Source organism: Somniosus microcephalus, chromosome 1, assembly GCF_052327205.1.
Source record: "Somniosus microcephalus isolate GS21.2 chromosome 1, FLI_Smic_1.0, whole genome shotgun sequence".
NCBI classification, from domain to species: domain Eukaryota; kingdom Metazoa; phylum Chordata; class Chondrichthyes; order Squaliformes; family Somniosidae; genus Somniosus; species Somniosus microcephalus.
This window is the reverse complement of record NC_140987.1, coordinates 362,930,138-362,944,685: the sequence shown is the minus strand read 5'-3', so window position 1 is coordinate 362,944,685 and position 14,548 is coordinate 362,930,138.

The following is a 14,548-nucleotide window of genomic DNA, read 5'->3' as shown; positions in this document are numbered from 1 at the left end:
GCTTTGGGTAGTTATTTGGTGGTGTGTGTAGTTATCTCCCCCTCACCCCCCCGAAAATAAAACTGTTGAGGCTTGGTCAATTGAAAATGTCAAAACTGAGATTGATAGATTTTTGTTCGGCAAGGGTATTAAAGAATATGGTGGGTAAATGGAGTTATGATACCGATCAGCCATGATCCAATTGAATGGCGGAATAGACTCGAGGGGCTGAATGGCCTACTCCTGTTCCTATGCTCCTTGGAGGCTAAGTATATATACTTTGGGTGTGGTTTTAGACCAGGCAGTCTAATTGCAAAGTGGGTTTGCTGGAAGTGTCAAAAATGCAAACTGGACAGCAAAAGTCATTTTCCCACTTACTTCTATATCTAATGATTGGAACCATTAATTATTAGGGTTTTTAAAAGTAAACATCAGAATCACCCTTTTTTAAAAAATTCATTCCTGGGACGTGGGCATCGCTGGCAAGGCCAGCATTTATTGCTCATCCCTAGTTGCCCTTGAGAAGGTGGTGGTGAGCCACCTTCTTGAACTGCTGCAGTCCGTGTGGTTAAGGTACTCCCACAGTGCTGTTAGATAGGGAGTTCCAGGATTTTGACGCAGCGACGACGAAGGAACGGCGATATATTTCCAAGTCAGGATGGTGTGTGACTTGGAGGGTAACTTGGAGGTGGTGGTGTTCCCATGCGCCTGCTGCCCTTGTCCTTCTAGATGGAAGAGGTCGCAGGTTTGGGAGATGCTGTCGAAGAAGCCTTGGCAAGTTGCTGCAGTGCATATTGTAGATGGTACACACTGCAGCCACGGTACGCTGGTGGTGGAGGGAGTGAATGTTTAAGGTGGTGGATGGGGTGCCAATCAATTGGGCTGCTTTGTCTTGGATGGTGTCGAGCTTCTTGCGTGTTGTTGGAGCTGCACTCATCCAGGCAAGTGGAGAGTATTCCATTACACTCCTGACTTGTGCCTTGTAGTTGGTGGAAAGGTTTTGGGGAGTCAGGAGGTGAGACACTTGCCGCAGAATACCTAGCCTCTGACCTGCTCTTGTTGCCACAGTATTTATGTGGCTGGTCCAGTTAAGTTTCTGGTCAATGGTGACCCCCTGGATATTAATAGTGGGGGATTCGGCGATGGTAATGCCGTTGAATGTCAAGCGGTGATGGTTAGATGCTCGCTTGTTGGAGATAGTTATTACCTGGCACTTGTGTGACGCGAATGTTACCTGCCACTTATCAGCTCAAGCCTGAATGTTGTCCAGGTCTTGCTGCATGCAGGCATGGACTGCTTCATTATCTAAGAAGTTGCGAATGGCACTGAACACTGTGTAGTCATCAGTGAACATCCCCATTTGTAGCCTTATGATAGAGGGAACTCTTTGATGAAGCAGCTGAAGATGGTTGGGCCTAGGACACTGCCCTGAGGAACTCCTTATACGCACACCATCCAATGACCTGCCCAATTCCTAATAAATCATAATGTATATGAGAGGATTCAGTTGGTGGCATATATCTGAAAATAGAAATAATTTTCAATTGTTGATAACTGCAAACTACAAAGGTTACTTGACTAATGGCAGCTTCATAAGTTACATGTGATTTGTAATTATACATTACATGTATTCTACAACACTACCACTGAAATATCCAACATTCTATTAAGCAATCAATGTGAGTTAGACTTACTTAGTGTGTCTATAATGGTCAATTAATTAAAAAATGCCAAAAACAATTTTTATTTCATTATGATCCTCACTATTTTATTGACTTGATGTAGTTTTTTTTAAATTAATTCACATGTCTCAATTAATGCAGAAAGGGTTCCCCTAATATTCCTTCCTCATAATTCTATCCTGTACTGATTAATGTGGCACAATCCCAAGGGAGTGGTTGGGCTCTGCATCTTGTTCAGATAATGCAAATTTAGTGTTTTGTTTTCATCTTTGTGTATTTTATGTTCACTCGCCTCACCTTTAGTTATCTTTTGTTTTCCCTGTGAAATCTAAGAGCAACTTACAATCAATTCCGTACACTGTGGGCTAGTTGTACGTGGGAGTGATTGTACAATGGTTAGTGATGAATTTCCAAAGGCACGTGGCTACAGGTATGAAGGAGCACTGATGCTGCTGACTCGTTTGGAAAAGGGGTGAGTATAAAACCATGTTTTGATGTGTGATGTAGTGTTGCATTCAATTATATCTGATTGGGCAGAGATCTTTCCAGTAAAATGTTTTGATATTTGTAGAGAGCTGATTGACCACCAGCCTGTCTATGATGATGAGCAAATTAATAGGCACGCACCAAATAATATGACTTGCATATATTTCGAATGAATTGTGTCAAGAAGCTTACAATGAACTTGTGAGGAGCAGCAGCAGTGGTTAGCATGCTTGTATAAACGTCTTGTATGACATTGATGTAACCCAGGAGCTCTTAGATACCCATTTTTCTTTTCAAATTGACCCTAAACATTTCGACTGTTTTTGAGATGGAGAAGAGGCAGGTTCACTGAGAATGTTTTTGTGTTGCTCAAATCAGCAATGGTTCTCACTCCTGAGTGATCTCCAGCAGCCCCTGCTGAAACTGTGTGTGCATGAACATCATATGAATACAGAATCGGGATCAGCGCTTGGGACCCTATAGTAGAGTAGCCTACTTACCTTGATAAGCTTCTAGATGAATAATGACCTCATTGGTGAGGTACCAGAGGGTGACTGGCACCCACAGAACTATACCTTAGAAAGAAATCAATGCCTTCAGGGGAGAAGGGAAGGGGAGAAAATTGACACAGAAAATTGTGAAACATAGAAACATAGAAGATAGGAGCAGGAGCAGGCCATTCGGCCCCTCGAGCCTGCTCTGCCTTTTAATGAGATCATGGCTGATCATCCAAATTCAGTACCCTGTCCTTGCTTTCTCCCCATATCTCTTGATTCCTTTAGCGTTAAGAAATATATCTAACTCCTTCTTGAATATATTTAATGAATTGGCCTCAACTGCCTTTTGTGGTAGAGAATTCCACAGGTTCACCACTCTCTGGGTGAAGAAATTCATCCTCATCTCTGTCCTAAATGGTTTACCCCTTATCTTTAGACTGTGACCACTGGTTCTGGACTCCCCTGCCATCAGGAACATCCTTCCTGCATCTAGTCTGTCTAGTCCTGTTAGAATTTTATAAGTTTCAATGAGATCCCCTCTCATTCTTCTAAACTCCAGTGAATATAAGCTCAATCGACCCAATCTCTCCTCATACGTCATTCTTGCCATGCCAGGTATCAGCCTGGTGAATCTTCGCTGCACTCCCTCCATGAAGGAGGGGAAAAAAGGAAATGTAAAGGCTACTGTTCTATTTGCCAGATTACAAATTAAACAGTGCATAACATGAAGCGATACAAGGCTGCAATCCAGTCAAAGGGTTCAGATATTGTGACAAACATTGAGCGAGAAATTTGGATTGCCTATGAACACCTGAATCCTGAGATTAGCTGACTTCACAGAAATAATTGCATTCCAAGTTGTTGTTAGTTACATTCAGTTTGTGTTGCTGGGTTTGTCAAAGTTCTCAAATTTAGTCAGGGTCCTATCACGGGAAGCAGTGCACGTGTTCAAGTCAATAGTCAGCAGCCTTTCTCTTTAAGTATGTTGCGGTTTTCTTGATAGTGAATAACAATATGCTTCTCCTTCGCAGCGATGCTGATAAAGAGTTTAACAAAGCTGATGTTTTTCCAGTGCTATAGTTTTGATGTACCATAATTTTTGCTCCTTGTGGATTTCTATGGTGAACTGACAGCTGAGAGCAGTGAAGAATGAAGTTCACAGAAGGGTATTAAATGCACTTGGGACATCATTACTGCAGGTTTACACAGAAATAATCTGCAGATGATTACAGGAAATTGTATATCCATTGTAAGGGCAGTACATATAACCGTGCAGTTATTATTAGCTTGCATATAGCTAAAGAAAACATGATATTTGGAGAACATTACATGAACATTTGTCTGATAAAGGAGTGCAAATGGCTATGTTACTGCTCACTTATGTAATCATTTACTGTAGTAGAATTAAACAATAATTAGGGCCAGATTTTAAAAGCATGGCTATCTCTTTGGGGTTATTTTTGGAATGCAGTTTCTCCACAAGTGATCCCTGAAGAGCATCCAGGCTTAAGAAATACTATCATGGGTTGGTAGTGTGTGACTCGCACGGATCCTGCAGCTTTTCTTCCCATAGGGTAACATGCATAAAGATGGCGGGTGTGTAATTATTTTTGATGTGGAGGACGAACCTCCTTTAAAGGCATTGGTGGTGATTTTGCAAAGTGGCTTTTACAGATCGTTTGATGTAACGTTGGTGGAAGAGCTGTCGAAATGCTGGGAAAACAGCCATTGATGGCGTTTCCCAGGGTTTCCGCAGCTCATCCACCAAGGTTATGGCGAACGAGCGAGAGAACCCCCACGGAAATCCACCCCCATCATTCCTCTGCGATTCGTTTATGATACTTCTTTAAAGTTGCAACTGTAGGGCGCTGCCATAACGTACCACACTGCTACTCTCAACGTGTTTGGCTATAAAGTGGTCAGATGCTCATTTATGCTCATGATTCCTCAGACAGTGAGTTCTAGTATTTTGGGGTGGTGTTTATACAGGGTGTGGAGCTGGGAGGAGGGGGTGGGGAGAGAGGGAGGGGGGTGGTGAGAGGGGGAGGGGAGTTGGGGGAAGGGGTGGAGAGAGGGGGAGGGGGTTGGGAGTTGGAGGAGGGGGTGGGGAGAGGGGGAGGGGGGTTGGGGTAGAAGAGGTAGAGTGGAAGTTTGAGTCGTGCTTGGGGCCACTTTTACGCACCGTGTCATGTCCGGGACCACTCTTGAACACCTTCTGGTGGCTGGCCATTCAGAGGACTTGATCACCCTTTTGGCCGTATGGCCTAAGTTAAGCCAAAGACATGGGAAAGACGATAAAATGAATATTTAAAGGAGGAAATTGTATTTCCACTGCCCAAGATCTTGCTATATTTTCTTTACACAAGCAGATATTTTTGCAGGAGAGAGTATGAAACATGATCCTGTATTGCCTGGTGAACTAGCACTCTCTTGGGGAATAATGTTTTTTTAAAAATACACATTTTTCTTCAAGGCTGACAAGTTGTGAATTTTGTAACTTGTGTTTTGTAACTTGCGGACCAGTATCAACTCCCCTGGAGCAGTGTCAATACGTTGCACTCGCAATGTTCCTGGTAGGCATATATGAGCATTGCTTTTTCATATTTATTTCTTGAATCAATTTAGGTTCCACTCTGCTCTGCACCACACACCATTCAATAGTTCAGGATTTAAGCAAGCGAGCAAGCAGTCCGAGCAGCCCTCTGGAACCTTTAAGCTAACTGGTTAGGGTGCATTGGATTGACTGCGTTTCAATTTTCCCTCATTTTCTGTGGTGGAAGAAACCTGTCTCTGTTTAGAACACCAGCAACCGTGCCAAGACTCAGAACTCACAAGCACAAACTACACCAGTAATCATCAACATGTTGCATAATTAGGCTGCAGTACAATAACACAAAAGAGCAAATCATAGAATGATACAGCACAGAAAGAGGCCATTCAGCCCATCGTGCCTGTGTCGGCTCTTTGAAAGAGCTCTCCAATTGGTCCCACTCCCCCGCTCTTTCCACGTGGCCCTGCAATTTTTTCATTTTCAAGTATATACAGTATAACCAATTCCCTTTTGAAAGTTACTGTTGAATCTGCTTCCACCACCCTTTCAATCAGTGCATTCTAGATCATAATTCACTGCATAAAAGAAATTCTCCTCATCTCCCCTCTGGATTTTTTGAAAGGATCAGCCCGATGGTTCTGTAAAATGCTATCATTTGACCTCAATGAAAGACAGACATGTAGAAATGAAGGGAACTGTTAAAATCTGGGTCCTGATTAACTGCAAAGGATAATACCATAGGTAGGTTCAGATCAGATTCAAAACCAAACAGCATTCAGACATAAAGAATATTGCACCTCCGGTGGTGCATCACTGATGTTCTATGCCTTGTGGGAAAGACCATTATAATTCACTTGTAGGTCTGCTGCAGATGAGTTATGGGCCTTTCAAACTAAAAAGAACTTTTGTAATATATCATCACTGTTGCAATATTCTCTGTAGAAACTTGACAAAATTCATATTTTTTCGAATGAAACTTTTAGATGTAAAACTGGCAAGAGATGAACCAATAGAATTTTACAGCACAGAGGGGGCCATTTGGCCCATCCTGCCTGTACCAATAAGAGTGTACTGTATATTATTGTCAACCACAATGACCTGCAATCAACCTGATAATCTCTAACTAATGTTGATTTTTCTCTCTGGGCTGTGGGAAGTATTGATTTTTTCCCCTCTTTTCCATTTGTTCCTCTATTTCCAGAGATGGTGGCTCATGCTGGGATACCATTCCTTGCCTGCCCACTGCCCTTTCGCACCTCAACCAACTGGCAGTACTTAATGTGTAAAGCTGGACAGTGTTTGTTGGTAGGCTAGTCAACCTTGAGGGGAATTGCACCCGAGTCACATCCACTCCTCAGCCAATGTCCATAAATGGAAGTTGTTCAGCTGGGGGTCAGTGAAAAGGAGTGATTGCTTTTTACCTTGCTAGCTCAGACATACTGAGGCCCATTGTAATGCCCTGGCCTTTGCTCCAGCTCAATCGACTCAGCACAGATCAGGGAACAAACAGATATGGATCCTTCCTGTACTCCATGGCTGAGTATCAAAGTAACTGAACCTTTACCAATCAATCATCAAGGGACTTTGTCAGTGTTTTTTTCATTTGTTTCAATATAGCTACAAATAAAATTTGAAGAGCTATAAAAGAACTGCACAAATCAAGAAAAATCAGAACAACTGGCATTATTGACTTGTAAAAGATTGGGATTCTCACCACTAAATTAGGAAATTGTGAGTCGAACCCTTACCTGGACCTGAACCCCTAATCTAGGCTGATACCAAAGCTGTGTTAAGGGGGGATGCCTTATGGTTGGAAGTGCCATACTTTAAATTAAATGTTAAACCGAGGTCCCATAACCTGTTCGGTTGGGCATTAAAGTTTCTTCAGCATTATTTAACGAAGAGCAGGGAGTCGCCCTGTTGTCCTGGCTAACATTCCTCCCTCAACCAATTACCATAAAAAAAAGACACAGATGAACAGGTGCTTGTGCGACATGACTGACACAGAATGCCATGTTGACCCACATAAGAACAGTAACTGCACGCCAATAGTACTTACTTCTGGGAGCCACTTGAAGACATTTCAATGAGATAAGGCATTATATGAACACAAGTATTATTTTAAATTATTAATATTTGCACTGGGAATCGGAAGACAGGAAAGGGTGGCGTGAACCTCTTTTCCTCAGCTGACGAGGAGAAGTGAAAAGTAATGTGGCTGAACTTGGTTTGCATTCTGCTCCACCCCACCTCCTTTTTTTAAGGGAGCTAAGCTTCTGAGATTACATTTTTAATGGTTATACTGCCCTTAATTTATAAATTTAAATTGTATTTTTAAAAAAAATTGAAACCACATCGATGGTTGTCCGACCCCTTGACCGGCCTACCGAGGGAGTTTCATTCCAGCACCATTTCCCTGGTGACATACCATTACCAACATTTTAAACTGTGAAAGTTTATATTGATTTTATAATCGTATCAAGAGAAAATGTGTCTTATAAATAGAATCCCAAGATCTGAGCAACGGGTTACAAGCAATAATTCAGCTCCTGGTGTGTGTCTGTGAATTATTCATTACTTCCTGTCAGATAATTCTAGGGAACACCCCGTTTCCATGATTGTGCCTGTTCTTGTTCCTAATTCGCTCTGTTTATACTGCAGGGTAGATACTCTAGCAATGGAACAATTGCAAATCTGTATTATTTGCATATACACTGTTACGAGCGAAGGTAAAGTGGACATTAGTTGCTGTGGAAGATACTCTTATGGAATTTGCCTTCAGGGAAGCTTTGGTACATAACCGCATCATCTTTACGATGAAAACTGTCTGCAGATAAAGAATAAAATACAATTTATAAAAGTAAAACAGTACACATAATGAGTCAAATTTCCTGTCTGCGGCAATGGCAGCAGATCTTTGGTAGGGTCCTGACTTCTGCCTACCTTTTGCCCGTACCTCTGACCTCAGCTCATTTCCCAGGATCGGGCGCATTTACCATATTTTGGGCAGGTGCGGGGACTATTGAAGGGGCCACTACTTGTGCCCGCCTCAGCTGCGAAGGAGAGAATCCATCGTGGCGCCTTGCCACAGGGTAAGTGCGCCATCAGGGCTGTAAGAGTTTTAACAGTGGCTGGTACACAATTCTGTTAGTTTCCCCTTTGCATCGAATCACCCTATGATCGATTACATTGGATAAACTGGCCTTTTAAAATTTAACTGCATTCCCCTCCCCTCGGCCTTTAGCAACACTGGATGCCAGGGACATCCAGACATCCCTTGTGCCCAGTGTTTTGAGGGCGCAAAAATGCGTTGTGTGACATATTCTCGTCATTTGCTTCTCATTATAATAGACCCGTCCATACTTGGATGAACATCTTCACCTTGTACTGATATATACAAAAATAACATTTCAAATACTTTCCTTGGATTTTTTTTCAGTAATTTTCCTTTGGAAGGGCTTTTCACATTGACTCCAACAGAAAACATTGTAACAGGCATTTTAAACACATAAAATGCTATTTAACACATTTGTCGTACATTTTCTATTCAGTTTTTTCCTACATAACGAGTGACTACACTTCAAAAAAATAATTGCCTCTGAAGTGCTTTGGGATGTTTTGATGATATGAAAGATGCTGTAAAACTAGCAATTCTTTGTGAATGCACTACTTTGGGTGGAAACTAAGGTGGTGATTGACAGGATTTTTGAAATGTATTTGAAACAATTGTACTAGCTTGCCTTCTTTCTTCAATTGGTGCATTTTGCTGATTGTTCATGGTTGATTTGTTGCTTTCTTATGTCCTCAGTGGTCCTTTATTGTTACTATTGTCTTTGTTTTGCATGTTCCTTCTTATCTTATCAGTTCTGATTTGTTACTGATTTATGAAGACAAAGTTTGAGCCAGGCTGCTGTGAGAGATTTGCATATAATCAGGCATGATGCCAGAAGTGTGGTGCATTAAAGTGACATGACAGACTAAATATACACTCGAGGCAATGTGTTTATATACATTAGCAGATCTCCTGTGGTGTTGCTCATGGTGAGTCGGATGCTGCTCTGCTGCAAGGAGCATGCTGGGATTTGGAAGTCAGGGGAGCAATGCACATCTCCAATGATAGAATTTTGGAAAGAAGGCTACCTACTGCAAATAGATGAATAAATGCCACAATAAGTCTCGGGCTAGAAGGAGTGAAGATAAGGGCTATATCAAGGGAATGATCAGGATGGGGGAGAGTAAAGGTTCCACAGCAAGTCAAGAAGCCAGGAATATCACTGGCTCAGGCAGGGTCATGGGTATTGGGAAAGGATAGGCTGGTGGTGCACCCAACCAGGGTGTCTGCACATTACTTGTATCCCATCATTCAACTCAGCACTGATGCAGTAAGATAAACAACTTCAACCTGTATTCTCAAGACTGTCACCTGATCATGTGCAGTATCTCTCTTCTAACTCTTCACCCTTTTCTCTTCTAGGATCTTCTCAATACCTACAGATTCCTGCAGGACAGACCTCAGAGGAGGACAAACCCTCTGAGGAGGCACCATCAGACGCTCCACCATCCCCCCCCCACCCCGGCCCCAACCCCAGGCATCTGCTCATATATGGGCACCCCATGTAAGGTAGATACCAAGATAGGGGTCTGAATGTGGTAGAACACCCAACACCACTGGGCAGCAGTAGCAGCTAATGGTGGCAAGGACAGCTCAGGCGAGACCTCAACGAAGGGCTAGGCTTGAAGGGGTAATTACTAGTCCTAGCCCCTTTAGGGCTACCCCGGATCAGGTGTATTCCTCAGACATTCACTTTCAACTAAAGTTTGAGGTAGCCAAATCCTAAAGACGCTTAATTGGGTCTAAAGGTCAGGACTCTCTCTCCCTAAAGGAAAGGAACAACCTGAAAATGTTACCGTCCTCCAGATAGCACTTTTAATAAGTTTAGCTAGACTGTAACGTTCCGGATATTATGAGGGTCCCCCAGAATTCTGCAACTCCTCACCAAAGAGTGTACAGAGATTGAGTTTGCGAGTTTGATACAGAAGTCTTAGGTGAGACAATTCTAAAAATATATAGATTTATTAAAGAACCGACATTTAATTTACAGTTGGTGAGTCAATCGCAACATTAACAGTTCCAAAAAGAGAAAGCTTACAATTCTATTATCAGAGAACCTTACTCTCAAATCTTAACTTCGCTACAGTTTTACAGTTCTTAGTTTTTATTCAGGATATCCACCAAAATCAAATACCTTTGATCCCCAAGGTACAAAGAGTTGGAGACTTACAGAGCCGCCTCTGAAGCCAAGAATCGCTTTGCCCCTTTAAAGCGAGTCTACTATCCCATTTGAGAGTTCAATATTTATACCCTTTTCCAGTGGTATTTCCTTTAAGGTTTTCTGCTGATACAAGCTAATTATCTCTAGTCATTTTTCTGCTGACCCCTGCAATTCTTACAGTCACCTCAGCTGGTAGCATTACAGAATTATGTCTCTTCTCTAGGTGTTCTAAGTTTACCATAAAAAGCGGTGTAACGGCAGGTGCATTTTACTTGATGTCATTTTTACGAAGGCAGATGTTTGTGCTTCTTTACAAAGTGTAAATTAGAACACCTTAACCAGGGTGAACCATTGTCTTGTTCCGAAAGGTCAGCCTACCGGAGCCTTTAAACTTCTGTTTCAATAAGGTTATTGATACAGTGTCAACAACTATCTTATCTCTATAGCCAGAATATTTTCACAGCTTTTTCATAGTTAGGTTTCTAGATTTCCAGACCCAGTTTGTCATGTTTTAATAAGGGCAGAATTATTTCATAGAATGGTGTATTTTTCTGAATAGGTTATATGGCTTATTCCTTCACAGGCTCTCTCCCAGCTTTGCTGAGATTGTCAGAGATAAGAGCTTCAAGAGCCCAGTCATGAGAAGAAAACTGCTGCCCTCACACAAACAGCCGTACAAAGGTATTGGAAGATGAACCAAGGCGTTTCACCACTACGGCTGAGAATGTTGTGGGAGCCCTCACCCAGCCTCTGTGATGTCATCTCACATGACATCGCCACTCTGCAGTCTATTCTGCCATAGTGTGGTCAGCTCCAGGGAACAGATCACTGCAGCTGAGCCTTCATAGCAGGATTCCACACTAGCACGCTTTACAGTTTTGGTAGGAGCTCAAACAGCTGTTGTGCAGACCCTAGGCTCCACATGCAGAGAATGGCAGGTCGAATCGATAGGACTTCGAAGGGGTCGGTCATCTTCTCAATCTGCTCCCCCACAGATCAGTGGAAGTGAAGTCCAGCCCCAAAGGAGTGGCAGTGGCGTGATGGCAGCAGTACCTGCTGGCCTCTCTCAGGACGTCAGCATGTTTTCACATTTGTCCCCCTCTCAACCAATACTCACCATAATGCCAGTAAACTAGCTGAACCAACCTGCACCGGCAGCAGCCTGCGGCCGTGCCTTCATGGATGCAAGCACCCAAAAGCCACCGGCCATGAGCATCTCAAGAGCCTACACATGAGGAACAGCAGCCTTCCAGCCTCTCTAGGGGAGCACCTCATAGGAGTAGTAGAGTTACAAAACCTTCTTTAAAGAAATGTACATTGGGTTGATTAGCTGGGTGAGAAATGAATGGAAGGCAATTCTTATATTTAGTTTTAAATTAATCATCTTTATTACATTTGGCACATTGGTTAGTAAAATGGTTTAATAGCAGCTTCTGCGTCTGCATGGTCACAATGCCATTGGTGTAGATGTTGTCTGAATGGTTTGAATGTTCTTCAATGCAGTTTTATGGGAGTGGTGAAGAATGTAACAAGGAATGTTATACAGAGGGGCTCTGTCTAAGTTTGCAGGGCAGGGGAGTGAGAAGCTCTAAGCAATTGCTAAGCTATGAGCTGATCCTTGACATCTCCTTCTGTAAGGTAGATGATGCGGCCCTCCTTCCTCTGCTGCTTCCTTTCCTTTCCCTAGGTCTTTTGTCTGATGATGACTGCTGCTGCTCTTCTTCCTCCAAATGCAGGCCTCTGCAATGCAGCAGAGCATGATGACGCATGACACTCTATCGGGGCATTTTGTAAGGAACCCCCCCTGAGCGGTCCAGGCACCTAAACCTCTGCTTGAGCATTACTATCGTGTGCTCTGTAAGGATCCTGGTTGTGCCCTGGTGTTGATTGTTTCTGTGTTACATGGGTGTCAGCTATGGCTCAGCAGTAACACTCTCACCTCTGAGTCAGAAGGTTGTGGGTTCTAGTCCCGCTCCAGAGACTTGGCACAAATTTAGACTGACACTCTAGTGCAGCACTTTGACCTTTTAATTAGGACCCCGCTTGCCTGCAGCGGGTGCCTGATATGTAGCAGAAGTTGGCGAATTAAAATAGTGGGGTGCACGGGAAAGGTGCCCCCAGATGTGGTTTTAAACCACCCGCTGCTGCCTGCCCCACTCCCACCGGATAGGCTGGTTTAAATGTCTGGTGGGCACGGGAAATGTATGTAGGACTGTCGGCTTGGGACCAAATTCTGCAGCCATTAGCCTCAAAGCAGTTGTGTGATATAACCACAGCCTTAGAGATTGTCTATGTAGCCGTGTGGCCCATGATAGTAACTTGTGTAATTGGTCAGCAAGGGAAAATTGAACTATATAAAATATATTTAAGTATTCTAACCGGCACACCTAGCTGCTGCAGAGGCCCTCACATTTATTTTGAAGATGTATTTTGAAATATGTATGAGTGAGTGCCATTATAGGATCTGCTGGGATCTCTTCATTGTGGAAAGAATAAGGATAACACTATGCATTCAAAGGTGAATCAAAAGGCAGCTCTTGTTTTGTTTTAGCAAAATACCTCGCTATGATTGCATTTAAAATCACATTGCTTGGTGACTCTGCATCATTCGTTTATAAGCAATTATCTTCAATCAAAATAAGACTGAAAGCATAATTATAAAATAAAGTTAGTGTAAGAGAATTAAGACGTCTCACTATGGCTGTTAATCATATTAAAAACTTAAAAATCTTCCCTTCTGTGCCCATCTACTTTCTTAGCTCCTGGTTTATTTATAAAATGCAGACTTAAGAAGCTCACATAATCTTAGGGATGCAGTTTTACTTTTCATCTAATTCGTATTCTCTCCAAGAAGCTACTGCCTGAGAATATTAGAGATCAGCAGGGTACTTTTTTCCCCATAAATAATTGTGTCTGGCAATTTGGACCAGAGATTCACAATGTAGAATATGAAAAATGAAATCAGTAGCAACATTAAATCTGTTTTCCCCTGATGGCTCGGTGGCTAATTGCATCACGTGGGTGAGATAATTTGCCATCTTCTTCTTAGTTAGTCCCTCGGAACCGAGGATGACTTGCTTCCACATTAAAAATGAGTTCTCAGTATTGTGTATGCACCTTTAAGAGAATAACTGGTCTCAGACTGCAATATCGGCAGTGACCACCCCTGTATAAAAGGCGCTAGTGAGCCTCTGTGTTTTTAGTTTCACTATTGACTTCCACCAGTAAAGACTTATTTTGTTCCACTCCGACAGTCCGTGTCTCAATTATTCACGGACGTAATACTGGCGACGAGTAAGAAACGAACTTACCTGCAACTCGGCAGCACCTCAGACGACGTTTTTGAAGGTCGAAGCCAGAAGAAAGAAAAAAATAGAATCCAAAGAAACTCGAGAAACGGGCGTCGACCGTGGGCAACCGCCCTCCAAATCGTCGGATTGAAAACTTGCAGGAGAGACTGTCAAGAGCCAGGCTTGGTTCCCCAGTCTGTGGTTTCCCAGCTAATCGGGCTGGCGGCAGGTAGTGCACTGATCCTTCCTGGGCTGCGGCGGGCTAGAGCTCGATCGGGTGGCTCTGTAACAGGGCCGGGCAGCGAGTCGGGAAGCAAAGAGAGAGAGAGAAGGTGGAGCACACAGGGCGCGGCTGGTGCTTCGAAGCCGGGCAGCGTTCGGACCTAAGAAGAGGGAGGGAAGTGTCCCAGAGGGTCCACTCCACGACGGGAAAATAATTTTAAAAAAAATATTAAACACGCAAGAAACCGTGGAAAGCAGCGCTAACAACAGCGGGGAAGAAGGCAAAGCGCGGGAGGCGCCATTTTGTTACATCGGGGAAGAAGGCAAAGTGCGGGAGGTGCCATTTTAGATTTGCAAGATGCCGAAGACTGGCTGTATCACTGCTTTTGATAATACAATAGAGGACTGGACCACGTATGTGGAAAGAGTCGAGGTATATTTCGAGGCAAACGAAATAGCGGAGGAGAAAAAGGCATCGATATTGCTAAACTTAATGGGCGCTAGAATGTACGGCCTATTACGGGACCTGATTACTCCAGCCAAACCGAAGGCGAAGAGTTTTAACGAA